We start from the raw sequence: 23860 nt of genomic DNA on the forward strand, positions 1-23860 counted from the left end.
GTTCCACTTTTATATTCTATAAATTTCAGTCTTCATAATGGCCTATACAATGATGAGTAGATGTGGCAATTTTAAAATAGTAGGTGTTGTATATAAACCTGATAGAAAATACAGTAATAAAACTTATTGAAATTGTGAAATTGAGAGCATGTAAGCCAGATTCCATACTATACAAGAAAATGTTAAATATTAGTTTGAATTTTCTTTGGTGAGCATAATTATCCTTCTCACCAATCAAAGCTTATTAATCTATGGCAAAATAAAAGAGGCAGGTTGTAAGTCACAACCATCTTCAAGAGCATTAATTATTAATTTTCAATTAACTATCAAAATCCTTAGCTAATTAGATACAGTATCTTAGTTGCTAATGATATATTTACCAAATTCATCTTACAATATTAGATGTTGAAAGCAAAAGAAAAACAAGCTCCTCCTATCCTCCAAAAAGGAAAATGTGATGATTCCTGGTTTTGTGAAATTATTTTACATTGGAGAGTAGTTAACTAAGTTTTCATGTTTCATTGCCACCTTTTAAAATAAACTCTCTTTCATGTAACTTTTTTTGTGATTCTATCAAAATGTTTCCTTAGATAGTTACATAGTGAAAATGTTTGCTGTGAAAATGCTAATGGCAAGGAATTTACAGAGAAACTGTCTAATATCATCAGGCTTAAGTGTTGTACCTACCGATAGTCTTTCTTTCTTTCTTTCTTTCTTTCTTTCTTTCTTTCTTTCTTTCTTTCTTTCTCTCTTTCTTTCTTTCTTTCTTTCCTTCTTTCTTTCTTTTTCTCTTTCTTTCTTTCTTTCTTTCCTTCTTTCTTTCTTTTTCTCTTTCTTTCTTTTTCTCTTTCTTTCTTTCTCCCTTCCTTTCTTTCTCCCTTTTCTTTCTTTCTTTCTTCCTTTTCTTTCTTTCTTTCTGGGTAGAAGGATGGAGGGGTCACCAGAAACTAAGTTTCAGATAGAGATAGAAAGACCATGTAGCACCAAAGATTCCTATGCAGTAGAGGTTGGAATTGAACCTGGGACATATGCATGGCAAGGGGTGGGCACACTATCCAGGTGAACTATATTGCTGACTCCAAAGCCAAATGTTTCATTGCAGAAAAGCCTTATCCCACATGAGTGATTGACTCCACTAGTTTCCAAGAGATAAGGATCAACTTAGTTTACTGCCCCTATGGTGCTCTATTCTTCCCTTGTTATCCCTCCGCTCTCTATTCCATCATACCACTGTATATCAGGCAACTTTACCCTTACTTACAGTTGTCTTAAGCATTTCTGGTTAAATAGTCTAAGAAGTCAATTTTAAGTCATCCTGCTAAAGGATCAAAGATCATGTATTAATCTTATATCCAATGTCCTCCAAGTGTGTTTTATTTTTATAATTCTTAGCCTGGGTTTCATAGGATCTTAAGAAAAGCAGGATTGTATCAATTTTCTTACCATCTGTACTTCCTTCTTAGGGAATCGCCCAGTCTATAGCCTTGAATCCATATCATATAATGTCACCCCTTGGTCAAGGGTGATTAAACCAGTGATAAGCACCTTCACCAAACTTAACCAGTCATATTTCCTCTTTCATGCATTTAGAATACAGACACTAAAATTTCACAATGTTTCATAGCATCTGAGCAGAGAGGATATATAAGACAAAGACTAGCAAATGAGGAAGATACAAACCAAATACAACAAATTAATAGAAAAGATTCATCTGCAGAGGGAGAAGGATAAAATATCTCCCCACAGAAGAAACTGAACAAGGAAAGAGAAAGTAAATGCTGATGATTTTTCAGCTTCCCTAAGAGTTATTGTAATTCTAGCATTTTATTTATGGACAACTTTTTTTCTATAATCACTCACTCTTGTTCTTAAGTTATATGAATGTCTCTATTTTTTGTCTATTTGTTTTTCAACCAAATATGTTCAAGACATCAGGCTAAGAATTCTCTCTGTGAATCAAAGTCTTGAGGTGGAGTATCTCCTGTCAGACTGGCTTACCTCCACCTCCCACCTGCCTGAAATAGTTCCATTCATCTGGGAAATAAAGCCTTTATTTCCCGGGTGAGTTGTTCATGTCTGTCCCTAGAGCTTTATCAGAAGAAACTGCACACTTCCTTGGTTTACTACTTCTGCCCGCTGCTTCAGCCATTCTCTTAACAAGAGATAGAGTCTGTGAATGGCAGATGGAGGAACCACATTTTCAAAATAGAATTTAAACCTCTGAGAGTTTTCAGGATGTATAAAGAAACAGTAGATGAACACTTACATATACATGCACTGTAAATTTTCTGTTCAGGGAGGAAATGTTACAGATTCTAAGGAAGTGTTTTTTGGTTTTAATTCTCAGTAGTATCTAAAATCATGTAACTTTAAGGAATGATGGTAAAGCAAATGTTTAGTCTAAGAACTCTCTTACTTTTGGTGGGAATGTAAACTGGCCCAACCACTATGGAACACAGTCTGGAGATTCATCAGAACTCTAGAAATGGACCTACCTTAAGACTCGTAGTCCTTCTTTTAGCAATTTACTCAGGGAAAACAAAAACACCTATCTGAAAAGGCCCATACACACCAATGTTCATAGCAGCACAGTTTTTAATAGCCCAAATGTAGAAGTTGTGGCACATATACACAATGGATTACTATGGAGCTGTTAAAATGACAAGGCCAGACTTCCGGAGGCCGGGCTACGGAGCAGCAGCAGCTATGTTTCTCTCCTGTCCTCTCCGGGTCAGCTAGGAATACCAAAGGAAATCATCTGGGACTGCAACAAAGCAAGACTAAAACAACATCAGGAACCCACCAAATCACCAAGCTCTGGCTTATAGTGGTGATTGAACCTGAGATTTCAGAGCCCTAGGCAAGAAAGCCTCTTTACTTAAGCATTATGCTACTCTACAGTGAGGGCGAGGTCCTGTAGAGGACCTTTAAGACCACTTTAAGACCACAAGAGGTCTTAAAGTGACGTTCCTTGAGAAAATGACCAGTGATGGAAGAGAGAGGGATCTTTTAAAAAAGTCCAGGCCCATCCTATCTATGTAGGTTTCCCTGACTAGAGCCCTTGATGATGGGGTGGCCTGGTAGTGACCATAAAGGCCATCATTAAAGTGTACCAGTCTTATGCCCTTATCTAGCTTGTATAGTCCTTACTTTACCTGAAGAGGTTAGACTTAGAGATTGAAGTGATGTAAGGAGTAAGAGAGGAAGGTGTTTAGGCCTAAATAGTGATTGAGTACTTTATGGTGTCTTCTTTGGGTCTTTCTACTTGCTTGCTGTCTACTTACAGCAGACTATTAAGCACTTTTACTTTGAGGTATATATTTTCCCCTATGTATGCATGTACATATGTACCCAACCCCTTAGGCCTTGGTCTATAACTAGGATCTGTAACTTTGTTAGGGAATTCATTATTTGAAATGGAACTAGGGATTCCCATGTGTGTAACAGAGTATTATAACAGTATATATTAGTATATACTCTGAGAACATCTCAAGTCATTATTGGCTTGGGTGGGAGGGTGGGAGGTAGAGATGTAAAAGTATAAGAGGCAGCAGCTCAAGATGATGAGTCAGAGATGCTTGGGTAATCCAAACACACAAGTTCACATTGTGCATGTGTGTGTGGGGGGCTTTTTTTGCATTCTCATTAGTATCACACACTTCTCTTTTGAACATATCATCTTACTGTTGCAATTAATGGCAATTATAGCAAATAGCAGATTTTAAACATGAACTGAAGATTCCAAACTTAAGATGGACTTAAGACTATCTACCCCATACAATTGTAATGAATGAATGAAAGCATGTGTAAAATATTTGCACAATGTCCCAGTACACATTAACAACTCAGGAAATATGAATACTAGTGCTGTTCATGTATTTGTGCTATTGCTATTGTGAGTTACCTAAAGCTTGACAGCTCTTGAGTAGCAAGGTTAGAAATCAAGCCTAGAATTGTCCAAATACAAGGCAAAAGCTCCTAATCACTGTCTATATGTAGGTCTGGGCCTTGTCAATAAAATATTTGAAACTAGGTAGTGTGATAGATACACACAAACTCAGCTATTCCAAGACCTCACAGTTGTAGCTTGAAATTCTGGCAAAAACAAAGAATAGTATATCCAGTATGAGATTATAATACCAAGATTATGGGATCATAATCTTGGTATTAAAATTCTGCAGTGGGGGGACATGGGTGGTGGGTGGCACAACCAGTTGAGGCACATTATTACCATGTGCAAGGACTTGAATTTGAGACCCCCACTCCCCACCTGCAAGGGGGACACTTCACAAGGAGTGAAACAGATCTTCAGATGTCTATCTTTTTCCTTCCCTACCTCCTCCTCCCCTCTCAATTTCTCTCTTTGTCCTATCAAATAAAAAAAGAAAAAGTATGGGGGTGGGGAATGGCCACTAGGAGCAGTGGATTCATAGTGCTGGCACCCAGCCCCAGTGATAACCTTGGTGAATATATGTATATATTCAAGCTGGATAGGAGTTGTTGGGAGAGTGTCCCAGTCAGCACAAGTATAGTTGCAGAGGTGTGGATAAGTAAAAAGAAGCTACAGATGATATAGAGAAGTTGTGTTGGCATGTCTCAGCTCCCCATTGACAGATTCATAGACAGGCTGGGTGCTAACCTAAGCACTTCAACTCTCAAATGTCCTTTGACTAAACCCAAGCATTACCTCGAAGTTGGATTTGGAATGATATTTGAGTTGTCACAAGGAAAGCAGCCAGAACTGTGTTTGCTTGGTGCTGCTTGCAGGAGTTACACTCGTAAGAAATCGTGGGAGTTGCACATGGAACTCCCCACCCACTGGGGTTGATAATCCAAGCTAATTGTACAAATTTCAAAAGCCTCCTGTGTAAGAAGGAAAAAATAAAAAATGTTCTCTCCACATTTTTGAAGTTCAGAAATGTGGCAAATGTTCAACAGCTATATTTAACTCCCTTTGCTATTCCCTGGCTCTTGAAATATATTAAACCAACAATTGCATGCGCTTGATGGGAAAGGCACACCTCCCTGCTCCTCCTTCTTTCACCTTTCCAGGGGCACATCTGTGTCCACCGCTATCTTGAAGTGCTGCTTCAATTTTTTTCCCCCAAAAGTTGTCTCTGGCTAAACCTGTCTCTCACTGAATTCTTCCCATTTTTGCTTATCACTTTGGTGTTGACTGTGAGTGAGGTCTTAAGGAATTAGTCAGGGTTGGAAGTATTAATCCCTGGGAAGGATGCAGAGTGTCTAATCTTCACAAGGCTGAAATTCAGAGGTAAAAACCAGAATATGCCTCCTTACCTGCTTGTCTTTTGTTCTTATCCCTTTGTTTTTATTTCTCAAGTAAGATATTTGGGCTAAAATCATGAACACCTGGGTGCTTATAAGAAACATTGACTCGGGGTCCAGGCAGTAGCACAGCAGGTTAAGCGCAAGGACCTGAGTAAGAATCTCGGTTTGAGCCCCCAGCTCATCACCTGCAGGGGGGTCGCTTCATAGGCGGTGAAGTAGGTCTATGGGTATCTTTCTCTCCCCTTCTTTGTCTTCCCCTCCTCTCTTGATTTCTCTCTGTTCTATCCAACAGCAATAGCTATAATAACAATAACAACAACAACAAAGGCAACAACAAGAGCAACAAAATGGGAAAGATGAACTCCAGGAACAGTATATTCAGTGTATTCATAGTGCAGGCACCAAGCTCTAGTGATAACCCTGGAAGCAAAAGAGAGAGAGAGAGAAAGAGAGAGAGAGACAGAGACAGAGAGAGAGAGAGAGAAGATTGACTCCAGCCATGCAAGAGTTTAACCCTTATAGTGCTAGAGAGTGCATTTACCAGAGTGATGCTCTGGTGTGATACCTCTCTCCTCTCTCTCTCTCACACACACACGCACATGCACATGCACACGCACAAGCACATGCACACACACACACACACACACACACACACACATTAATAAATATAGATACTTTAAATCCAGGCACTTGGATTCCACTACAGAACTACTGAATCAAAATCTTTGTTTTTACCCCCCAGGTGATACTTGCGCACATTAAATTCTAGAAACATTGTCCTAATATGGACTTGCAGGGTTACATTGTAGTTATCTGCTTCCTGGTCTGTCTCTTCCCTATCTTACGAATCCCTAGTAAGTAGAAATACAATAGCTACTACTTTGTTCTATGCTTATTATTTGCTAGGTGTGTGTGTGTGTGTGTGTGTGTGTGTGTGTGTGTGTGTGTGTGTGTGTGTGCACTCTCACACAAGCACACACACACAACTCTCAGTAATTTAATCTTTATGACAATTCAATAAAAATCCACCATTATTTCCATAATTTCCAATAAAGAAATCAAGGTTTGGAGACTTAAAGTGACACAAATAAGAAACAACAGAATTTGCATCCAGGTGGAGCCATATCAGAAGAAACACTCAACACTCATTACCACATTTTTATATTACTTCCCTAGATGTAAGCAGATATTTGTGTAATTAAATAGAATCTGCTGTGCTCAACATCTGAGTTTTGGCTTCTTCCTGTCATGTAGTGAGAGGATAAGGACTGCAGTTTTAATTTGTTGTGCAATTTCCAAAGTGCAGGAGCATCATGTCTGTGTTCACAGAAATGGCCTGTAACTATACTAGGAATTTATCAGCCCCCACCCGTCTCCTCTTGGAAGATCAGCAAGTGTTAGTAATACTGCAGACAAGTGATCTGTCAGGCAGAAGGCAGCCCAGAACCCTTAAATAAAACATTCTCGCAGCCTTCCATGGAGAGCAAGGAGACAAATATCACGGATGTGAAAGGTGTCGCTGGGATTACCAATGACGTGCTAATGGCTGCTCAGGCAATCTCTGTGCCTCCTGCTCTCTGAGTCACCAGCTCCCTTTGGAGCCTGAGCTCACGTCATTATGGGACTGAGAGCTATTCACAGATCACTGACTAAAGGCGAGCTTGAGCCTAGTCTGCAACCCCCTGGCCCTCTCTACAGGACTAAAGTCAAGGGACAGGAGGCCAGGATCTTTTTATCACAGTCCCAAAGAAGAGAGAAAGCAAGACAAAACCTCCCATCCTCCCATCCACTCACTCTTTTAGCTGTCCTTTTGCAAATGCAAACTTTCCTTTTCTTTCAGGACATGTAGAAAACTCTCCATAGGGAACAAGCAGAATCTGGAGAACAGCATACTTTTTGACAGTTATTATTATTCTGAAAATTCCCTGATGTTATTTGAATTCCATAGACATTTCATTACTAATCAACTCCCAGAGCTTCAGTTCTAGAATGCATACACACATTTCTTTCTTCCTATCTTTTTTTTTGAACTCTTCGTGAGACTGATTAAATTTATTGTAATTCCTTCTGTTTACTCTTGTCAAAATGTAAGCATCTAAAGAAGACTAGGAAATTTAAGTGTACTGTTTTCAGAGGCTACATTTTCCACTACTGTGACTAAATTCTTTGAAGTAGAACATTACTTGCTTTTCCCACCAGGAACTTCTCCCTGAAAAAGTCACAGGTCCGCCTGGTCATTCCATCACCATCTGTGACACTTAGATATTTTCAAGGTATTTCAACTTTCAGGAAGTCACAACTTGGCAAGTCTAAAAAGAATTCTTTCTAGCTGTGATTTAGAGACAAAGACTGAATCTGAAAAAGCAAACCTGTTAAGAGTATTTTGAGGTGAAGGGACCAAGAAACAACTACAGGCTCATTTTTTTCCCTCTGAATAAACCAGTATCTGCACAATTTTATTTCTTCCTCAAAACAATGTTTCTACAAGTCTTTGTTCTTCAAGGTGAATCTCTATGAGATTATCTTTATGATATAATTTTACAGATTGGAAGAAAATGAAGTTATGAATCATAGAAAGCAAAATGTTGGTAAACCATTTTAATTTTATTTTCTGTGATGTTAAGCGTATGGCTAGTGAATAAAGTATCACTCTGAAATCATTAAAATTAATCTTCACATTTATAGAGAAAAGAAACACTCTTTTCCAGATATCTTGAGCTCTGATTATTTTAAAATTGAATTCTCAATATCAGAAGAATAACCATGAAATAAAAATGTGCAAAGTAATTCTCATTCCTATAGAAGGGTCCAAAAATCAGTCGAAGAAATTTGAGAAAACTGTTACAGTACACAATTTCTTATTGATTTTCACCTTTGGCTCTTAAGTTTCTTTTAAAAAATACATATAAATACAAACTATAAATTTTAATTGTTATCGAGTTGGTATATTTCAGAAGTTCTGTACAATTTATGTTGCAGTCTGTTTTCCTCAGTGATCCATGGGTCCTGATTATATACATGTATTAATATATAGCTTCAGATTGTTCAGGAGTCAACTTTGAATGATGTCCAAGTATTGGATTGGGAATGCAAGAGCAGTTTTACATTACTCATTGGCTGACAATTAACTGATTTCAAGAGGCTTTTTTGGAAATCCATGAATGTGGTAAGAAAATACGAGTATCAACAAACTTATCTTGACATGTACTGCTACTACAAATTTCAGGCACTTGTCGGTACTTATTCTTTATGAAGATTTGAGAAAGAAATTATCACTGATGTCAGATACTCTTGTCCCCTTAAATGTATTCAGTCTTTTAGTAACACAATAAGGCAGAAATTATTTCCTTGTTAATCAAGCATTCAGAAAATTTTAGTTCACAAGTCACAAGTAATGATCATTTCAAATCTATTTTGAGAAGTGTTCAGGGGCCAAGTGATGACGCAGCTGGTTGAGTGCACATGTTACAGTGTGTAAGGAGGACCCAGTTGCAAGCCTCCAGTCCTCACCTGCAAGGGGAAAGCTTTGCAAGTGGTGAAGCAGTGTTGCAGGTGTCTCTTTGTCTCTCTCCCTCTCTATCTCCCCCTCCCTTCTTGATTTCTTGCTGTCTCTATCCAATAAATAAGTGAAGATAATTTAAAAAAAGAAGTGTTCATTTGTGTGTATGTTTGTGTACATGTAAATAGATAAGGACAGGCTACATATAAACCTTTATGAAAGCCCCTCACACATATGTCTCTTGAAAAACAATCATTAAGATACTCTAATTTTAGATACACTCACTCAGAAGAATTTTCTTGCTAAAAAATGAAGTGTATTGAAAAAATTGAAATGTGTCTATTTTGCTGCCTTCTATAATTTCTACATATATCTACTCTTAAGTAATGAGAGATAGAGCCTGGCGGGGGGGGGGGGGAACACCTGTAGCTAGCCAGAGACCCAGTAAACCTTAGATTTTGGGAGAGGCCATAAAGAATTGAAACTTTTGAATAAAGCAAACTTAGGTTTTATAAACTCTGCAGTTTAAGTCTTAGTGATTCTGCTGGAGGCTTAAAGTTCTCTGGCCTCTATTGGTTATATTGGTCTCTTCGTCTATAGAATGAGAATTAAAAAAAAAAAAACTAGTATAGTCATGGGCCCTTTGGAATGTAACTAAAATAGGCTTACTAACTATCTACAAAATGGAGACCCCCCCCCCCAACTCTTCATCCACAATGTTCTATCCTTTAGGCTCATGATTATTCAACAATTTGTTTGGCTTTATATGTTAACTCTTCTTTCAGTCACCAGGTTCCAGATGCTACTTGCTGCCAATCAGACTTCCCTGGGCAGATGACCCTACCAATGTGTCCTGGAGCCCTGACTCCCCACTAGGGAAAGAGAGAGACAGGCTGGGAGTATGAAGTGACCTGTCAATGTCCACGTTCTGCAGAGAAGCAATTACAGAAGCAGACTTTCCACCTTCTGCACCCCATAATAATCCTGGGTCCACACTCCAGAGGGTTATAGAAAGCTATCAGGGGAGGGGATGGGATACAGAGTACTGGTGGTGGGAATTGTGTAGAGTTATATCCCTCTTATCCTATGGCTTTTGTCAGTGTTTCCTTTTTTTTTTTTACACTTATTTTATTTTTTCCCTTTTGTTGCCCTTGTTGTTTTATTGTTGTAGTTATTATTGTTGTTGTTGTTGTTGTTGTTGGATAGGACAGAGAGAAATGGAGAGAGGGAGGGGAAGACAGAGAAGAGGAGAGAAAGATAGACACCTGCAGACCTGCTTCACCGCCTATGAAGCGACTCCCCTGCAGGTGGGAAGCCGGGGTTCGAACCGGGATCCTTATGCCGGTCTTTGTGCTTTGTGCCACCTGTGCTTAGCCCGCTGTACTACAGCCCGACTCCCCAGTGTTTCCTTTTTAGAAATGAAAATTATTTAAAAATAATAAGAAAGTTATCAGGGAAGGGGAGGAGATACAGAGTTCTGGTGGTGGGAATTATGTGGAGTTGTATGTGTCTTATCCTATGGCCTTTGTCAGTGTTGCCTTTTGTAAATAACAATTTAAAAATAAAATATAAAAAATGAACAAACAATACTTAATAATAAGTGATTTTAAGAATTAACTGAAGAAAGTACTTTTATTAAAAAATTATTTTTTAAATAAGAAAGGATAAATTAACAAAACCATAGGGTAGGAGGGATACAACTCCACACAATTCCCACCACCCAATCTCAATACCCCATCCCCTCCACGGATAGCTTTCCCATTCTCTATCCCTCTGGGAGCATGGACCCAGGGACATTGTGGGTTGCAGAAGGTGGGAGGTCTGGTTTCTGTAATTGCTTCTCCCCTGAACATGGACGTTGACTGGTCAGTCCATACTACCAGCCTGCGTCTATTTCCCTAGTAGGGTGGGTCTCTGGGGAAGCGGAGCTCCAGGACACATTGGTGGGGTCTTCAGTCCGGGAAGCCTGATTGGCATCCTGATGACATCTGGAACCTGTTGGCTCAAAAGAGAGTTAACATACAAAGCCAAACAAATGGTTGAGCAATCATGGACCCAAAGGTTGGAATAGTAGAGAGGAAGTGTTAGGGGGGTACTCACTGCAAACTCTAGTGTAATCCTGTTTTCAGGTATATATTTTGCAGTAGTTTATGGATACGTGTGAACATATGCTCTCTCTCACAGAACCTGGTGTATATCTAGGTTTTGGGACTTTGTTAGAAAGTGAACCGCCTAGGATGGAATTAGAGAATACTATGAAAGGAAAGGTCTCACCCGAGCAATGAAGCTGAAGGGTTGTCATTCCACACGTGAAGTCTCTGGACACAGTCTGAGCTGAAGCATGTTGAGGTGGCAATCGTTGCATTGATTAGGTTGCGATCAGCTGATGCAATATTATTTGATATGAATTGGGAGAGGCATGCGAGAAAGTGGGCCCTATCCTAAGGTTCAAGGATGGGGGAATTATAGGCTCTATAGTGGAGATGTGAGGTTCCTGCTGTCTTAGGGTTCAAAAAGACAATCGATAGTTAATATTATCATCACATTATTTGGTAATTGGGTTAACTTTGAAAAGTCCTTTTGTTAGGTTCTGCTGTATAGTACCCAGTATCTTGTATATAGCTGTGACATTTGTTGCTTCTGATCTACTTGGTCTAGGCTTTTGAGAAAGTCTGCATATCACATACACAGCCTATATATTAAAGACTAAGTCTGTGTTTTTAAAACTTTGAGACATACAATTGATTTTCCCCCTCTCATATTAATTAACTAATGATTTATATGACTACACTTTACTAGGAGTGTACATAAACACCATTCCCACCATCAAAAGACTGTGTCCCATCTCACCCACCCACCCCTACCCCCTACTGGTCCAGGTAGCTGCATGTCTACCCCTCACCACAGGGTTTTTACTTTGGTGCCCTACTTTCAATTTAGTCAGATCCTGCTTTTAGTTTCAGATCTTCTTTCAGATCTTCTTTCTCAACTCCTGTTGATGAGTGGGATCATCCCATACTCATCTTTATCTTTCTGACATAGCTCACTTAACATAATTACTTCTAGCTCTGTCCAGGATGGGTCAGAGAAGGTGGGTTCACTGTTCTTGATAGTTGTATAGTATTCCATTGTGTATATATACCATGGCTTTCTCAGCCACCCATCTGTTGTTGGGCACCTGGGTTGCTTCCAGGTTTTAGCTATTATGAATTGTGCTGCTATGAACATAGGAGTTCACACCTCTTTTTGGTTGGTTGTTGTGGAGTCCTTGGGGTATAACCCCAGGAGAGGAATTACTGGATCATAGGAAAGGTCCATGTCTAGCCTTGTGAGAGTTCTCCAGACTGCTCTCCACAGAGGCTGGACTAATTTACATTCCCACCAGCAACCCAAAAGGGTTCCTCTGTCCCAACAGCCTCTCCAGCATTTGTTGCTGCTGTCCTTTTTGATGTATGCCATTCTTACAGGAGTGAGGTGGTATCTTACTGTTGTCTTCATTTGCATTTCTCTGACAATCAGTGACCTAGAGCAGTTTTTCATATGTTTATTAGCCTTTTGGATCTCCTCTGAGGTGAATGTTTTGTTCATATCCTCTGCCCATTTTTGAATGGGGTCATTTGCTTTTTTGGTGCTAAGTTTGCTGAGCTCTTTATATATTTTGGTGATTAGTTTCTTGTCTAATGTATGGCAAGTGAAGATCTTCTCCCATTCTATGAGGGGTCTCTTTGTTTGTTTAATAGTTTCTTTGGATGTGCAGAAGGTTTTCAATTTGATGTAGTCCCATTGGTTTGCTTCTGCTTTAGTCTTCCTTGCAAATGGGTTTATTTCATCAAAGATGTCCTTGACATGTAAGTAGGAAAGTGTTTTACCAATGTTTTCCTCTAAGTATTTGATTGTTTCTGGTCTAACATCCAGGTTTTTGATCCATTTGAAGTTGATTTTTGTTTCTGGTGAGATAAAGTGGTTCAGTTTCATTCTTCTTCATGTTACAACCCAGTTTTCCCAGCACCATTTATTGAAGAGAGCCACCTTCTTCTATTTAATTCTTTGGGCCCACTTATCAAAGATTAGATGTCCATAGGTGTGGGGATTTATTTCTGGGCTTTGGCAATTCTAGGTGTTTTCAGGTTCCAGATAAATGATTGTAGTGTTTGTTCTATTCTCTTAAAGAAGCTTGGTGGAACTTTGATTGGTATTGCATTAAATTTGTATATGGCTCTAGGGAGAATATTCATTTTCATGGTATTTATTCTTCCAAACCATGAGCATGGGATATCTTTCCATTTCTTGGTATCAGTTTCTATTTCCTTGAGTAGCGACTCATAGTTTTCAGTATATAAGTCTTTCACTTCTTTGGTCAACTTTATTCCTAGGTATTTTATTGATTTTGCTGAAACAGTAAATGGGAGTGATTTCTGGATGTCTTCTTCTTCAGATTTAGTGTTTGCATAGATAAATGCCACTGATTTTTGTACATTGATTTTGTAGCCTGACACCTTGCTATATTGCCTAATAACTTCCAGTAGTTTTCTGCTGGATTCTTTAGGTTTTTCTATGTATACTATCATATCATCTGCAAATAGTGAGAGCTTGACTTCTTCCCTTCCAATTTGTATTCCTTTGATTTCTTTCTCTTGCCTGATTGCTATGGCAAGAACTTCCAATACTGTTGGTATGCATGAGACTCCTTCTGTTTCATTTGGTTTAAATCCCCCCTGCTCAACACTATTCTATTTACATAACCACTCATTCTATTTACATAACCACTGTTAACAAGTACCACCCTCCCTCCAGGGCATTGGTGGTTCAGTGATAGGATTTTCACCTGCTCCGCTCCCTCCTTGTCACACCCTGATCCCCTCCTTGTCACACTCTGTTTTTCACCAGTCACTTTTCTCTCCACCCTCTCTATGTCACATCCTGTTTCCACCCTACTTGGCAAGTATATATAAAGACAGCATTGTGAGTTTTACAGTATTTGAGTTTAGCTTAGCTCGTCTTAGATTGTGCTGCATCCTGCATGAATAAAGAGATACTGCCTACAGCTCAACCATGAGTCCCTGGTCGTCTGTTACCCGCCCGTGAAGCCAGCCCATTGAAAACAACATAACCTGTCGAAAACAACACAATACTATGTTGAAGAATAATAGTGACAGTGGACAGCCCTGTCTAGTCCCCGATCTGAGGGGGAATGCTTTCAGCTTCGGTCCGTTAAGTATGATGTTGGCTGTAAGTTTGCTATATATAGATTCCAATATATTGAGGAATTTCACATCTATTCCTAGTTTTTGTAGATTTTTGAGCATGAATGGGTGTTGGATTTTGCCAAAGGCTTTCTCTGCATCTAATGAGATAATCATGTGGTTTTTGGCTTTGCTTTTTGATGTGATAAATGACATTGATTGACTTATGGATGTTGAACCAGCCTTGCATTCCTTGGATGAATCCCACTTGATCATGATGAACAGTCTTTTTGATGTGCTGCTGTATTCGGTTGGCCAAGATCTTGTTTTATATTTTGGCATCTGTGTTCATCAGAGATATTGGTTGGTAGCTTTTTTTTGTTGTGACCCTATCAGCTTGTGGTATCAGGGTGATGTTGGCTTCACAGAAGGTGGAAGGGAGTATTCCTGTTTCTTCAATCTTATGAAAAAAGCTTAAGAAGTATGGGTACTGTTTCCTGAAAGTTTTGTAGAATTTGTTTGTGAAGCTATCTGGTCCAGGACTTTTGTTGTTGGGGAGATTCTTAATAATGGTTTCAATTTCTTTGTCTATAATTGGTGCATTTAGGTTTTGTAGTTCTCCTTGATTCTGTTTTGGAAGGACATATGATTCTAGGAATTGTTCCATTTCTTTCTCTAGCGTGGTGGCGTATCGTTCTTCATAGAAGTTCCGCATGATTCTCTAGATTTCTGTGGTGTCAGTTGTGATATCTACTCCATAGTTTAAAATTCTATTAATTTGAGTCTTCTTTCTTTTTTGTTTGGTGAGTCTGGCTTGGGGTTTGTCAATTTTGTTTCATCTTTCAAAGAACCAACATTTGGCTTCATTGATATTCTGTATGATTCTCTTATTTTCGATGTTGTTTATTTCTGCTCTAATTTTAGTGATTTCTGTTCTTCTGGTTGCTTTAGGGTTCCTTTGTTCCTCTTTCCCTAATACCTTGAGGTGTGCAGTAAGGTCATTCATTTGAGCTTTTTCTTATTGTTTAATATGTGATTTTATGGCTATAAGTTTCCCTCTCAATACTGCTTTAGCTGTGTCCCAAATATTTTGATAGGTTGTTTCTTCATTTTCATTTGTTTCCAGGAACATTTGCATTACCTGCTTGAGTGACTCTCTGACCCAGTGGTTCTTAAGGAGCATGTTGCTTAGTTTCCAAATTCTGTGTCTTTTAATAATTTTCTGTTTGTTGTTAAATTTTAGTTTTACTCCACTGTGGTCTGAGAAGATATTGAGATGATTTCAATGTTCTTGAATTTATTGATGCTGTCTTTGTGGCCTAACATGTGGTCTATCCTTCAGTATGTGTTATATGGATTTGAAAGAAAGGTGTATCCCTGTTTTTTGTGGTGAAGGACTCTGAAAATGTCCAAGAGGTCTAGTCTGTCAATCTCTTTATTTAATTCTCTTGTATCTTTGTTGATTCTCTGCTTTGTTGATCTGTCTAAGTGTGAGAGTGGGGTATTAAAGTCTCCCACTACTATTTTATTACTATTGATGTATTTTTGTAGTTTTTTCAGTAGGTGTTTGATGTATTTAGATGGTCTCTCATTGGGTGCATAGATGTTAATAATTGTAAATCTTCTTGGTTGATTGATCCTCTAATCATTATGTAATAGCCTTGCCTATTTTCTATTACTTTATTTAATTTAAAATGTATTATGTCTGAGATGAGAATGGCTGTTCCTGCCCTTTTTTGTGGTCCATTAGCTTTTATGATAGTTTTCCATCCTTTCATTTTAAGTCTGTGTTTATTTTATTGTGTCAGATGGGATTCTTGCAAACAGCATATGGTTGGGTGATGTTTTTTGATCCATTCTCCCACTCTGTGCCTTTTGATGGGTGAGTTTAAGCCATTGACATTTATTGATATTATGGATTTAATGTATTGTAGTGCCATTGTTCAACAAATTTTTGTTTACTATGATATGTTGCAAGTATTATACTGATGTTCCTATTTATAACAGGCCTTTTAGAACCTCTTTCAGGGCCGGTTTGGTAATGGTTGCCTCCTTCAACTGTTGTTTGTCTAAGAAGGTTTTGATCCCTCCATCTAGTTTGAATGAAATTCTAGCAGGATATGTTATCCTAGGTTGAAACCTTTTTTCATTCAGGGCTCGATAGATATCTTGCCATTCTCTTCTGGCTTTTAGAGTTTGAGTGGAGAAGTCTCCTGATAGTCATATGGGTTTTCCCCTGTATGTGACTTTTTGTTTTTCTCTTGCAGACTTTAGGATCCTTTCTTTGTCTTTACTTCTTCTCATTGTGAATATGATGTGTCTTTGTGTCTTCAGGTCTGGGTTGATTCTGTTTGGAACTCTCTGGACCTCTTGAATCTTAATGTCCTTTCTGTTATTCAGGTCTGGGAAGTTTTCTTGTATTATTTCCTCTAGAATGTTTGCTTCCCCTTCCTCTCTTTCTTCCTCTGCTAGGCCAATTATATGAATGTTACTTCTTTTGAGATCATCCCATATGTCTCTGTTGTTGTTTTCAGTGTCTCTCAATCTCTTTTTGAGCTCTTTTACCTCTTTCTTAGTTTTCTCTAACTCATCCTCTGTCTGACTAATTCTGTTTTCTGCTTCTGTTAGTCTGCTTTCCCTTCCTCAGCTTCTTTCTTCATTACAGCTATTTCAGCTTTCAGTTCTCTAATTACCTCAAGATAATCAGTATTTTCCTTGGGGTTTCAACTGTTGTTTCCCTAATACTACCATTCCTTTCCTCCAATGTTGTTTTCATTTCTGTGAATAATAAGTTTACTATTGCTTGCATACTTTTCTTATCTATGGTTACTTCTGGCTGATTTGTAGTTTCTTCTGGGCTTTTGTATTCATTCATTGGAGTAGCAGTTTTATTTGTTTTTATCTACCCATGTTTTTGATTTATGTGGTTCTTATTTTCATGTTCTGTGTTTATGTACTCTCCTAGTAAAGTGTAGTCATATAAACCACTAGTCAATTAATATGAAAGGGGGAAATTAATTGTATGTCTCAAAGTTTTTAAAACACAGACTGAGTCTTTTTAATATATAGGCTGTGTTTGTGATATGCGGACTCTCTCATAAGCCTAGACCAAGTAGATCAGAAGCAACCAGTGACATAGCTATATACAAGATACTGGGTACTATACAGCAAACCCTAACAAAAGGACTTTTTAAAGTTAACCCAATTACCAAATAATGTGATGATAACATTAATTATCCATTGACTTTTTGAGCCCTAAGACAGCAGGAACCTCACATCTCCACTATAGAGCCTATATTTCTCCCAGTCCTGGAACCTTAGGATAGGGCCCACTTTCCCACATGCCTCTCCCAATCTATATCAGATAATATTGCATCAGGTGATCACAACCTAATCAATGCAACGATTGCCACCTCAACATGCTTCAGCTCAGACTGTGTCCAGAGACTTTAGGTGTGGAATGACAACCCTACAATTTCATTGCTCAGGTGAGACCTTTCCTTTTGTAGTATTCTCTAATTCCTTCCCAGGTGGTTCACTTTCTAACAAGGTCCCAAAACCTAGATATAGACCAGGTTCTGTGAGAGTAAGCATATGTTCACACGTATCCATAAACTAGTGCAAAATATATACCTGAAAGCAGAATAACACTATAATTTTCCATGAGTACCCCCCTAACAATTCCTCTCCACTATTCCAACCTTTGGATCCATGGTTGCTCAACAATTTGTTTGGCTTTGTATGTTAACTCTCTTTTGAGCCACCAGGTTTCAGATGCCTGCAGGATGCCGACCAGACTTCCCTGGACAGATGACCTCTCCAGTGTGTCCTGAAGCTCCACTTCCCCCAGAGACTCACCCTACTAGGGACAGAGAGAGGCAGGGTGGGAGTATGGACCGACAAGTCAACATCCATGTTCAGTGGGGAAGCAATTGCCCAAGCCAGACCTTCCACCTTCTGCAACCCACAAGGACCCTGGATCCATGCTCCCAGAGGGATAGAGAATGGTAAAGCTACCAGGGCAGGGGATGGGGAATGGAGATTGGGTCATGGGAATTGTGTGGAGTTGTACCCCTCCTAACCTATGCTTTTGTTAATTTATCCTTTCTTAAATAAAAAAATGTGTAGTTGTTATTATTTTATATATTGTTATTTTATTTATTTATTATTTATTTTTGGATAGAGACTATTCCAACCTTTGGGTCCATGATTGCTAAACAATTTGTTTGGCTTTGTGTGTTAACTCTCTTTTCAGCCATTAGGTTCCAGATGCCATCAGGATGCTGACCAGGCTTCCCTGGACTGAAGACCGCACCAATGTGTCCTGGAGCTCCGCTTCCCCAGAGACCCACCCTACTAGGGAAAGAGAGAGACAGACTGGGAGTATGGACCGACCAGTCAATGCCCATGTTCAGCGGGGAAGCAATTACAGAAGCCAGACCTTCCACCTTGTCCAACTCACAACGACCCTGGGTCCATGCTCCCATTGGAATAGAAAATGGGAAAGATATCAGGGGAAGGGATGGGATATGCAAATTGGGTGGTGGGAATTGTGTGGAGTTGAACCCCTCCTACTCTATGGTTTTGTTAATTTATCCTTTCTTTCATAAAATATATATTAAAAAAAGAAAAATGGAGAGAAGAGAAAGAGATAGAGAGGGAAAGAGACACCTGAAGCTCTGCTTCACAGTTTGTGAGTCTTTCCCCCCACAGGTAGGCACCAGAGGCTTGAACACTTTAATGTGTTCACTTAGCCAGCTGCACCACAGCAAAAAAAAATAAAATGCATTTTTTAATTATTTTATCCTTATAATACGAAATTAATAATAATATACACATGGTTTGTTAATAGTCTTTTCTTTGTAGTCTCAGAGTCTCATGTACAGTAATTTCATTGCTCCAGGGTTGATGTAAATATATATATATATATATATATATATATATATATATCAGGAACGTTAGCATAAACCCTCTTGTGGGTCTCTTCAGGAACTTGTCCTCCTTATGAAGTAGCAACAGCAATAAGGACTTCACCATTCTCCAAAGGAATGCTGGGTCATCCTACATTGCCCTTCAAGCAACACACTTCAGAAATGAGTGCAGCCTAGAATATTCCCAGTTGTGACCATGAATTTACAAGCTCAGACCAACAGAAACTCAGACATAGCACAGGCTCCTGTAATAAAGATAAATATATAAGGCCCTGGGTCAGCTGGATGGTTTAAACAGTAATTTTATTCATAGATTTTCTTCAAGATTGGGAGCTACATTCTGCCCTAATCCAACTTTCTAGCCCTATTCTCAACTCTGACACCATCTACCCAGACAATATTCTTAGTCCACTTGCATGTTAGCTATCAAAATCAAGCAAAAACTATGATATCCATACACCCCTAGGAACATATCTAAAATAGACTTTCTCACTTCTTTCCACCCTAAGATCCCTATTCTCATCTGCCCTAGTCCTAATTTTTGGTTCCAGTTCATTAATCATTTTTCCTGCATTGTGTATTACTGCCTTTCAGCCACCAAATTATAGATGCTATCATGATTCTATCTTGACTTGCCTGAGTAGGCCTCCTTACCGATGTATCCCAGAACCTCACCTCTCCACAGTCCAACCCCACTAGGGGTAGATAGAAACATGTTGGGGTTATGGATTGACCTGCCAATATCCATGTCCAGAACTATAAGTGCAGAAGCAATTATAGAAGCCAGAACTCCCACCTTCTGCACCCCAAAAAGAATTTTGGTCTGTATTCCCAGCAGGGGAGAAATGACAGGGGGAACATAATCAGAGGACTCTTAACTCCAACTCTGTCAGGACCTGGATAGAGAAGAGAAAAAGGAGAGGGACATTTGGAAGTAGTAATAGGTGTAGGTTTAACTTGTAAAGGAAGAGAAGTTGGGACCATGGGAAAAAAATGGGTAAGTAGATATAAATATAGACAGATAGTTGTAGAGATAGTAGTTAACCCCTATCTACAACCTTGGGAGAACTGCTGTAGATTCCAGTGGAGGGAGTGAAGTTACAGAACTCTGGTAATGGGAATGGTGCAGAATTATACACCTGTTAGCTTATAATTTTTTAAATCAATATTAAGTCACTAATAAAATTAAAAGATTATGGGGATATATCCTAAAGAATATACGCATCCAAAAAGATTTGTGTATACCCATGTTCTTAGCAGTACAATTTGTAATAGACAAAACCTGGAGGCAACCCAGGTGTCCAACAACAGATGAGTGGCTGAGCAAGTTGTGGTATACATATACAATGGAATCCTATTCAGCTGTAAAACCCGATGACTTCACCATTTTCATGTTTTTCACCATGTTGAATGAAGCTTGAAGAAATCATGTTAATTGAAATAAGTCAGAAACAGAAGGATGAATATGGAATGATCTCACTCTCAGGTAGAAGTTGAAAAATAATATCATAAGAGAATACAGAAGTAGAACCTGAACTGGAGTTGATGTATTACACCAAAATAAAAGACTCTGGGGTGGGTGGAAGGAAGAGCACAGATCCAAAAAGGATCACAGAGGACCTAGTGAGGGTTGTATTGTTATGTGGAAAACTGAGAAATGTTATGTACAAACTAATGTATTTACTGTTGAATATAAAATATTAATCCCAATAAAGATGTTTTTTTAAAAAAATTAAAAGATTATAATATATGGTCTTTCATAACTATGTTTTCAGATGTGGCCAGGCTCATTAACTTAACTATTTAAATAAAATCTGAATCTAAAGTAAAATTTCCCTATTTTCCTAAGTAGTATTATGAATTCCCAAAATGTACATTATTCACTAATATTTTCACTTAGTCACTTAAGAAATAATAAGATTTCCCCTATACTCTGGGCATTGTAGTAGGAATTCTAATAGAAGGAAATCCCTTTACCTTAGTCAACATACTGGAGAGTTTCTCTTCAAGTCATGGTATTGTGAAATGACTGCACTAATATGTGAAATTAGATGATTATTTTAGGCACTCCTCTGTATACTGTAAGCTATTGAAAAGCATTCCTGGATTCTTCTAGCTTAGGCACACTGATAAATGTCCCTTGGGAGGGAGGTGGGGACAAAGTTGCACCTGTAGACTATGTGGTCTAGCTATGCATAGTACTAAGTAACTGTGATCAGTAACATCTCAATAATGTTCTCATTCTCATTTCCTTGCATAAAAGTAAATTTGGTGTTATTTTTTATGGGAAGGGGGTTTCCTGGAAAATTCAGATGAAATCTCACATACACGTGAAATTCAAATCTTTCCCAAGTTACTAGTCTCAGTTTATATGTGCCAGTTGTTTGTTGTTGTTGTTTGTTAGTTTGTTCAGGGGGTGTTTTTGCATACAATATGAACTTTTCAGAAGTCATAACTAAATAGGAGCAGATCTTATGATCACTGGAGAAATTATTTTACCCAAAGATATGTTTACAATCATATATGTATTCCCTTCCCTTTGTTCTGGGTTTCAGAACCTTAAACAAAATTAATCTCTCTTATAGAAAACTAAATTTAACAAGACCAAAACTAAAAAACAAAACAAAACAAAAAAACATTATTTAGGATCATTTAGATATGAGGTAGAATATGTGAGTTTCTTCTCAAATGTTAATTCAGATTTAATGAGAGTGTTCTTCTGGAGTACTGGGTTTGTAAGAGTTCTACAGCCATTCCCATTAATTGAAAGAATTTCATGTTTGATAAATGGTATCTGTCCACCGAATGGAAGAAAGAAGTGTGAGTGGACCTTAAAATGTCAAAAGATTGTACTGGCTAAGACAAACAAAGGAAATTCTGGGTAGCAGAGAATATATTAGTTAAAAGTCAGAGAAGGAAAAAGTTTTCTGGTATAGAAGAAAGCAATAGGCAGTTCAGTTTGAATGGACAGCAGCAATAAAAAGGAAGGAGTGGGCAGCATAGTGACTATGTAAAATGACTTTCCTGCCTAAGGCTCTGAGGTCCTGGGTTCATTCCAGAGTATCACCATAAGCTAGATCTGAGCACTGTACTGGTCTTTTTTCTGTGTCTTTCTCTTGTTAAATTATTATTATTTTTTAAATAATGTCACATAGGGCCACATAGGTAATTTTGCTGTCAAGTACAAGTCTTTTATCTATCAGGTCTTAGGTTCCATCTAAGATACCACTTGAAAGTGAAGATGAAAATAGGTGGCACTCCAAAGATGGAAGGATGTCTTAGTGTTACCACCTCCCCACCACCACCTGCACACACTCCATACACATACAGTTTCTAAATATAAAGAATAAAAATTGGGCTAGAAAATCCAGCAGAAAATAACTGGAAGTTATTAAGCAATATAGCAAGGTATCAGGCTACAAAATCAATGTACAAAAATCAGTGGCATTTCTGTATGCAAACACTAAATCTGAAGAAGAAGACATCCAGAAATCACTCCCATTTATTGTCTCAGCAAAATCAATCAAATACCTAGGAATAAAGTTGACCAAAGAAGTGAAAGACTTGTATGCTGAAAACTATGAGTCGCTACTCAAGGAAATAGAAACTGATACCAAGAAATGGAAAGATATCCCATGCTCATGGATTGGAAGAATAAATATCATCAAAATGAATATTCTCCCCAGAGCCATATACAAATTTAATGCAATACCCATCCAAGTTCCACCAAGCTTCTTTAAGAGAATATAACAAACACTACAATCATTTATCTGGAACCTGAAAACACCTAGAATTACCAAAACCATCTTGAGGAAAGAAACAGAAATGGAGGCATCACACTCCCAGACCTTAAACTATATTATAAAGCCATCATCATCAAAATAGCATGGTACTAGAACAAAAATAGGCACACAGACCAGTGGAACAGAATTGAAAGCCCAGAAATAAATCCCCACACCTATGGACATCTAATCTTTGATAAGGGGGCCCAAAGGATTAAATAGAAAAAGGAGGCTCTCTTCAATAAATGGTGCTGGGAAAACTGGGTTATAACATGCAGAAGAATGAAATTGAACCACTTTATCTCACCAGAAACAAAAATCAACTCCAAATGGATCAAAGACCTAGATGTCAGACCAGAAACAATCAAACACTTAGAGGAAAACATTGGTAAAACAGTTTCCCACCTACACCTCAAGGACATCTTTGATGAATCAAACCCAATTGCAAGGAAGACTAAAGCAGAAACAAACCAATGGGACTACATCAAATTGAAAAGCTTCTGCACATCCAAAGAAACTATTAAACAACCATAGAGACCTCTCACAGAATGGGAGAATAATCTTCACATGCCATACAGCTATTTTCATATCTGACATGATAGACTTTAAAACAAGTAGAATTAAAAAGATTGGCATTACTAAAAGCTCAGAGTATCACTCAATCAAGAGGACTTAACAATTATTAACATCTATGCATGCAATGAGAGGCCATTTAAATACATAAAACAACTACAACAATATATTCACTGCAAAACAGTAATCATAGGAGACTTCAACATTCCACTTTCTCAACCTGAAAAAATCATCTATGCAGAGAATTAATAAAGTCATGAGAGAATTAAATGAGGAGATAGATAAATTAGAACTATTGAACATTTTCAGGATCATTCACCACAAAAGCAGATGGGGATACAACAAAAACAGAAAAATACAGACAATATATCTAATGAACATAGATGCTAAAATACTGAACAAAATTCTATCCAACTGGATACAGCAGTATATTAAAAATATTTTTCACCATGACCAATTGTAGTTTATCTCAGGGATATAAGGTTAGTTTAATATACATAAATTAATCAACATGATATACCACATCAATAAGAGCAAGACCAAAAAACACATGGTTATATCAATAGATGCATAGAAAGACTTAGACAAAATCCAACAGCAATT

Source organism: Erinaceus europaeus, chromosome 17, assembly GCF_950295315.1.
Source record: "Erinaceus europaeus chromosome 17, mEriEur2.1, whole genome shotgun sequence".
Lineage (NCBI taxonomy): Eukaryota > Metazoa > Chordata > Mammalia > Eulipotyphla > Erinaceidae > Erinaceus > Erinaceus europaeus.